This window comes from Harpia harpyja, chromosome 1 (genome assembly GCF_026419915.1).
Source record: "Harpia harpyja isolate bHarHar1 chromosome 1, bHarHar1 primary haplotype, whole genome shotgun sequence".
Taxonomy (NCBI): domain Eukaryota; kingdom Metazoa; phylum Chordata; class Aves; order Accipitriformes; family Accipitridae; genus Harpia; species Harpia harpyja.
In genome coordinates, this window is record NC_068940.1 from 37,712,613 (window position 1) to 37,719,303 (window position 6,691).

Below are 6,691 nucleotides of genomic sequence, written 5' to 3' on the forward strand. Positions count from 1 at the left end.
GTTCAGTTTTATCCTACGTGCTCGTTTGCAAAAAGCCTCGGAGTTGCTAACCTAGTCGTTGGTGGTAGTATTTTGTAAGGCAGTGCCAATCCTGAGGACTTAAGTGTTCCCTGAAAACAATGTTTGATGTTTGGGTAAAAGCACAGATCATGATGTATAAACATCCCTCTTTGCCCAAGTTTGCTGAAGCAGAGCGCGCTAAGCGAATTTCAGGTTCGGAATAGATCTGGTGCCGTTTACAACCCAGTAAACCAACGTATTGCTTTTATTTCGGAGCTGTCACGTCTGAATCCTGCTTGCAAAGGTGACGATCTACCTGCACCTTCCCTGTACCTGGCTGTTCCCCGCTGCCCCCCCATCCCGCATCCCGCCGGGAGCAGACCTGGGCTCCCGCGGTGTGCCGGGCGGGAGCAGAGTGGTGCCTCAGCCGTTTCATTCCCCATAGGGATATGGGGCATATATGTAAACTCTCGGATTTTCAGCTGAATGATCGGGTTTGCCTTCTGCCCGGGCGTGAAAAAAAATCCTCCCGGGAAGACTGACCCCTGCCGTCGTACCTAACGGGCCGTCCCGCCTCGTTTTCTCTCTCTCCCCCATGCAAACGAATTTCCCTGCCTCTGAAATTCCCTATCCGAGAAGCAATGCTGGAGGAGGGATGCTGCGCGACCGGGGGGTCCCGGGCAGCCGCCCCCGCTGCGAGCCAGGCTGAGTGATTTGGCTTTTGCCTGGAAAAAAAAACAAGTCCGAGGTCGAGTTTTTCAGGAGGCTGAGGCTCAGAATAGGTTTTCCGACAGCTGCAGGTGCAGGTCTGGTACTTTCACATGTATCCTGACATGAGGGTGTCGGACATTTCCGTGTACGAACGGTTATGAACTCGTGCGACTGCTTTGCAAATGTGCTTCAGTGTCTGTCTGCAATCCTACAGATTTCTAGGAGACAGACATGGTAATCGGTAAAACGGGAAACTGCAGCCTGGGATGGTATCGTATCAGGCCAGCTGAATTAATTACATCCTCCCGGTCCCATAAGAGGACACTAATTCAAGAGCTGCCTGACTAAAGACAGCGAGAGTGGGGCCCTATTGTTCTACGAGTGAGTTGAAAGACATTTATTTTTTCCTTTACAGGAAATTTTCGAGGGGAGGGGGAAGAGAAAGAATGTTCTCTACACTTTCTTCAATACCTTTTTTTTATTTGTGGTTTTGTTTTCTGAGGTTGCCTTTATTGAGGAAAAAGTTAAAAAAATCACTCTTCACTTATAAAAATAATTTTTAATGTTCACAAACAGAATCCGTTTACTAAAAGCCAGTTCTTAGGAAAAAAAAAAAAAAACAAACCAGCCCAAAAAACTACTTTAACTCAAAAAATAGCCTTTCAGTTTATTGAGTTTTGTTGAAAAAAACAGAAAATTTCAACCAGTTTTCATTTTAGATGAAAAGCTATTTCTCATTTGGAAAAAATGTTTTGATGGGAAAAATTCAAGCAGTTCTAGTTCCAATCTCGGAGAGCTCTATGTGGGTGGATTCCCCGGGCCACGTGGAGCTCGTTACAAGATCAGACACTCTGTTTGTAACTTAATTAAGTGAGTGAATACGTTATTTAGACAAGTGCATTGTCAGAAATAAGCTCGAGTTGGTAACGTGTAGTCAGGATGCTCTCGGACCGTTATGAAAAGGGAGGGAGGTGCCAGTTTGCGTTACTTAAGCAGGCCGAGCTGCAGCTGTTGAGTTGTTTGGTCCTTGCTCTGTTCGGGAGCCCCGGTTAGGTGCAGCGGAGACACAGCCGGAGTGGGTAAATCCGATGTTCAGGCACGGCTCTGCTTAACGTCTTAAACGTGTCGAGGTTGCGCTGGAGAGTGCATTGCATGCGATGGCAGATTCGGGCAGAACAGTATTTACTTTGGAAGGGTGAGGAGCTTTTGTCAAAAATACTTATTGTTGCTGTGAGCCTGAAATACCTTTTGCAAGTGGAAAACAGAGATGTCTCCATGAAGTCTATGATGATAAACTCCGGGCAGCTGCCCCGATGGCCTGAGAGCACATCCTCAGGAAGCCTTGATGTCTTATCTCCTGAAGAGCACGAGAAATTTAAAAAGAACCCAACAACCTCTTTCGGGTTTATTGCCAATTCAGAGCGCGGAGCCGGCCGGGGAGCGCTCGTTCTCCAGCGGGAGATGCAGCGGCCCTGCCCGGTGGCGGGGCGATGCTGCGGGCAGCTGCCGGGGGAAGCCAGAGACCCCCACACACACACCTCCCGGGGCCGGCCCCCCCGGGAACCCGACTCCCCGGAGCCCCCCGGGCCGGCTGCTCTCCCCAGCCGCCCGTAGCCGTCTCTCCTTTCCCGCGCAGGGAGCTCGTTGCTCAGCCTCCTCGGCTGGGAGCCCGGCGCTGAGGACGGGCTGAGCTGCTCACGGGGAGAACGTCGGTTTCCAAACCCATCCCCTGACCCCCAGGGAGGGGGCCGGGGCCGGGGCCGGGAGATACTCCCCCTCTCCTGTCCCCCAAAGCCGGGCATCCTCTTGGCAAATCCTGGAGGGTGCCATGGGCACGGTGGGTCTGTTGTTGGGGGGGGGGGGGTGTGTAGGGATGCGGTCCAGAACGTGGCCCTGAAAGGAAGAGGAAGTATTCTCCTAAAGAGGGAATAAATAGCTAAAAATATTAGCTATTAATAGCTCCTTACCTCCAAAAATAAAATCCCTTAGTGATACCAAAATAAGAAAGCAAAGGAAAGTCGGAGGTATTTGGCCTTCCTTTGAAAAAGGAAGCTAAAAATAACTATATATATATATAAAAATCTCTCGTTTCTAGGGAAAGTCTCTGCCCCCGCATCCAGCCTGCACAGTTATATAAGACTTGAACTACATCCCCCTTCTCCTCCGCGGCCGCTCACAACGCGCTGGGAGCCGGAGCCAGATGGAGAAAGGTTCCGTCAGGAAAGTTTAACTCAGCGGGGAAGCTGCAGCCAGTGGAGGACACGATTCTCTCGCTGAACTCTCCAAAAGCCTTGGAAATCTTACAGTTGTGTCATATGCTGGTTTGGGGAATGCTAGCAGTCCGGAGGCAGCCGCCAGCCCTCTTTCACTTCTTTATTTATTTTTTTTTTTTTTTTTTTTGCTTTGCACTGAGTTTAATTTGGGTAGCAGGATTCAGCATTTTTAAGTTGGAAAAAACTTGGTGGAAGAAGATATTTTAGGAAAACCCTGTCATGTGAACTAGCGGGAGCCGATCAAACTGAGCTATTAAAAGAAAGACATTGTATTTTTAAACGGCCCAGACTAGGGAAGCCAACCTGTGTGCCATAACCGCTGAGCTGTGACTACTCCCCCGATTATAGCTCAGCGTGGGAGGAGGCGAAGCTTTCCGTCGGGGTCGCCCATTCTCCGCTCGCTCTGGGATACCCTTTGGCAGGGCACGGTGCCCTCGGCCCCCCCAGGGTGGGTGGGTGTCCCCCCTGCACCCACTTGCTCCCTCTGCTCGCCCTCAACCCCCTCCAGCTCGCCCCTTCCCAGCTCTGCTTTAGGTCGCCCTCACCTAAAGCCCCCTCCCCAGCCCCTCTTCTCTGCATTTCCCAGTGCAATTATAAGGAGCGATGCGGGGGAGACCACTTGGTGCCACAGTGAGGAGTTTGGGCCTGGAAGCGGGGCGAAATTACTAATTTCTCCCGACTAATAATTAATTAACAACCGCTTTGCTCTCCAAGCAAAGCCGCAACCTCTGTTTCCCTTTAACGTTTCGAAGCAGAAATCAGACGGTTCGGACTTCACCTGATGCCAACAGTGGGTCCAATCAACCACGCCAATTAGCTTCGGGGGGGGACACCTCGGGAAGGGGCCGGGAGCTGCTGGGTGCCGCGGGGGGGGTTGGGTCCCTCCCGCCCGGGGCCGCGGCCGCGGCCGCGCTGGCCGCTGCGGGAGCGGCGCCGGGATTTTTGCAGGAGCTCGCCGGTAAACACCGTGGCTTCCAAGTGGCCGGCCGAGAGGGCTGTTAAAGGGCGAAGCATCCAGGTCGAGTCTAAGTGTCAGGCGCAGGTTTCGGGTGTTTCGCTGCCGGGGGCTCGGGCAGGAGAATCCCTGCGAGAGAGCGGCCCGAGAGCCGGGCTCTGCAGGCGGCATCGCTGCCGGGAGAGCAAAGCGGGGCTCCCGGTGCTCAGCCTCTGCCGGGACGGGGAGAAAAAGGCTTCCCTAGAAGGCGGCGGGGGCGTGAGGGGGGTACTCGCTGCGGGGGCCCCGGGGGAGGCTGGCGCGGCGCCGCGGGGGGAGCTGAGGGGCGCGGGGTCAGCGGGACGGGGCTCCCCCGCGCTTCGGGGGTCGGTGGAAGCCGGTTGCATAACGGGCCCGCGGAGCTGGGGAAGGTATTTCCGCCTCGGCACGTCCAAAAATGACAAAGGCTAGGAAAGTGAGGTGCGCTGAGTTTCCCTGGCCTGCCTGCAGTTGCTAGCCTGCAGGACAACAAACTCGAGAAGCAGAAAGTTTGATTGTGATACCTCCTTCGAGTCGATTTTGGGACTCAGGGAGTGAAAAATGGAAATGTCGTGCGGGTGCCAGCCAGCCCTCCATGCAGCTCCGGGCCAAGTCCCTCTGCAGTGACTCACTCCCCGCTGCTGCCCAGGGCTCCAGCTGACCCCGGCAGCCACCCCGGCTCAAAATGCACATCGCGCCGTTTGGTGGGGTTACGTACAAACACCGAGGGACTGCAGAGCTGTCGCGATCCCCGCAGAAGCGTTTTATGTATGGGAACTCTTCATCTCTTCTGGAAAAAACCTACGGTTGCACGGAGGTGCTGAGCCCAGCACGGTATCGAGAGGCAGATGCTCGTTAACACACTGGTCAAAACCATACGTTGTAAGACAGCACACAGTTCACGACATCTTTATTTTCCTGTTTTCTTTTGCTTTATTTTCCTGTTTATACACAGTACGTGTAAACACACACGGGTTGTCTTGGTTTCGGAGGCTTCCTTGGCTATTTCATTCTTGCTAAGCTCCACGTGTATCAGTGGAAATCCATGGGGTTGCTCCTCTTCTAAATGGATCTAAAAATAGAAACAGAGAGAGGTCTGTGAAATGCCACTAAACAAATTAACCGGTTTTTTTTTTTCTTTTCGTCTTCTGTATGAAGAACCGAGCCAGTGGTAATTAGAAGTCAAAACCTGTGCCAGTAACAAGATGGGTATTAATAGGGTGCTGGCGAATTTAAAAGACATAAATATAAGCTGGGGACTTCGGTTTTCTGAATGATTTATTCAAAGGTAAAAGCAGCAGCAGTCCGAGCTTGTCTCTGCTGGGAAGAAGGAAAACTTCTGCACAGAAGCCCCGTTGCTTTGAAAGGCTTTGCAGTGCCTGCAAGTTTTGTTTAAAAAGCACACACTGGGATTTTTAACATCATCCATATTTCTTTCTTTCTCGCTCTCTAACTTTCTGCTCAACAATTAAGTGCTTGTGCTGCAGACTGAGAAAGCCGCAGAGCTGCCTTGGCCCGGAGCTGGGAGACGTCATGGATTCCTGAGTGTGAAGTTTGCAGGAAAGCCCTCAGTTTGGGAGATGGAGGCGATCCAGGGGTTTCCATGGCACTGGGATAAACAGGAGGAAACAGTGAGGGAATCCCGTTATTTTACAGCATTCAAAGACTATAAACACTCGGAGCAGGGAAGGAAGTGGCCTTTCCCTCTCTAGTAACCCTCATCTCAGAGCAGAGAACTGACTTCACTTCAGGAACAAGCTCAGCCCAGTTCGGATCCCTCTTTGCACCTCCAAACACTTACGGAGGAGGCGAGCAAGAGGGGTTCCCTCTGTCCGGGCGGCACTGGTTGAACATGGTTTAAAGAAGATTTTTTTTCCTTCTTTTTTTTTTCTTTTTTTTTTTTTCCTGCTATTGATTTTTTTTTTTTCAATTCCTGATGCAGAGAGAAACTGCCTGCAGGCTGGTACATTACCACCACATCATGAGGTCTATGGATCAAGGTAGGGTCTTACTCCCGCGCTGTGTGTCTGTGTGCTGTGTGTGTGCCCTCCTGCGCGCTTCCCTTGCCCGGGGGTCTCTGTAGGTCACTCCTCGGGCCCGCTGGTTTCTCCTGCCGGTTTTAGCTCGCTCGCAGGCAGCTCGGCTGGGTAGGCAGGAAGGGTTTCATGGCGAGAAGGTCCCTCGGGGAAGGGACGGGACTGGCTTTAGGTTTGGTTTGAAGCGCTCCGCGAAGGCGATACGATTCTGTCTGGAGAAACCTCCTTTAAACTTCAGCCAGAGGGACTCTCCTCTTCCAAGCCATCACCCCAGGAGTCTCGCTGACTAACCTCCCGGCCGCTTAACCCTTCCGCCGCCTGCCCAGGTCGGGGGCTCGGGGCGTCGCGGGCGGCTTCCCCGGGCCCGGCGGAGCCCTGCGGCAGCGCTGGGCCGGCACCGGCGGCTCCGCGGCAGCGCTGCCCTCGGGGCTGCCCGCGGCTCCCGTCGGGGTCGGCACCTCCGCGGGGCGGGCGGGGGCGAGCCCTGCCGCGGGGCTGGGGGGGGGGGACGACCGGAGGGGGGACTCGGGGCGGCCGCCGCTCTCCCCTCCCGCCGCCGCAGCGCGCCGGTGCCGGTGGAGGCAAGAGTTAAGCGCGGCGAGAGGAGGAGTCTGCCCCGCTGACAGTGCGCGCTCGGTGCGCGGCCGCTCCGCGCCTCCCGCGGGTCGGCTCCGACCCCAGCCGTCACCCCACTCGGC

General features: G+C 54.1%; 1 long non-coding RNA gene across 1 annotated transcript; it reads right to left on the reverse strand.

Moving 5' to 3' along the window:
• Nucleotides 1–4,850: 4,850 nt before the first annotated feature.
• On the reverse strand, nucleotides 4,851–6,365 carry LOC128141456 (uncharacterized). The gene is made up of 2 exons (XR_008235066.1): nucleotides 5,930–6,365; nucleotides 4,851–5,029 (listed from the first exon to the last, which is right to left on the reverse strand). It is a non-coding gene; the product is annotated as an uncharacterized LOC128141456 (long non-coding RNA).
• Nucleotides 6,366–6,691: the final 326 nt, after the last annotated feature.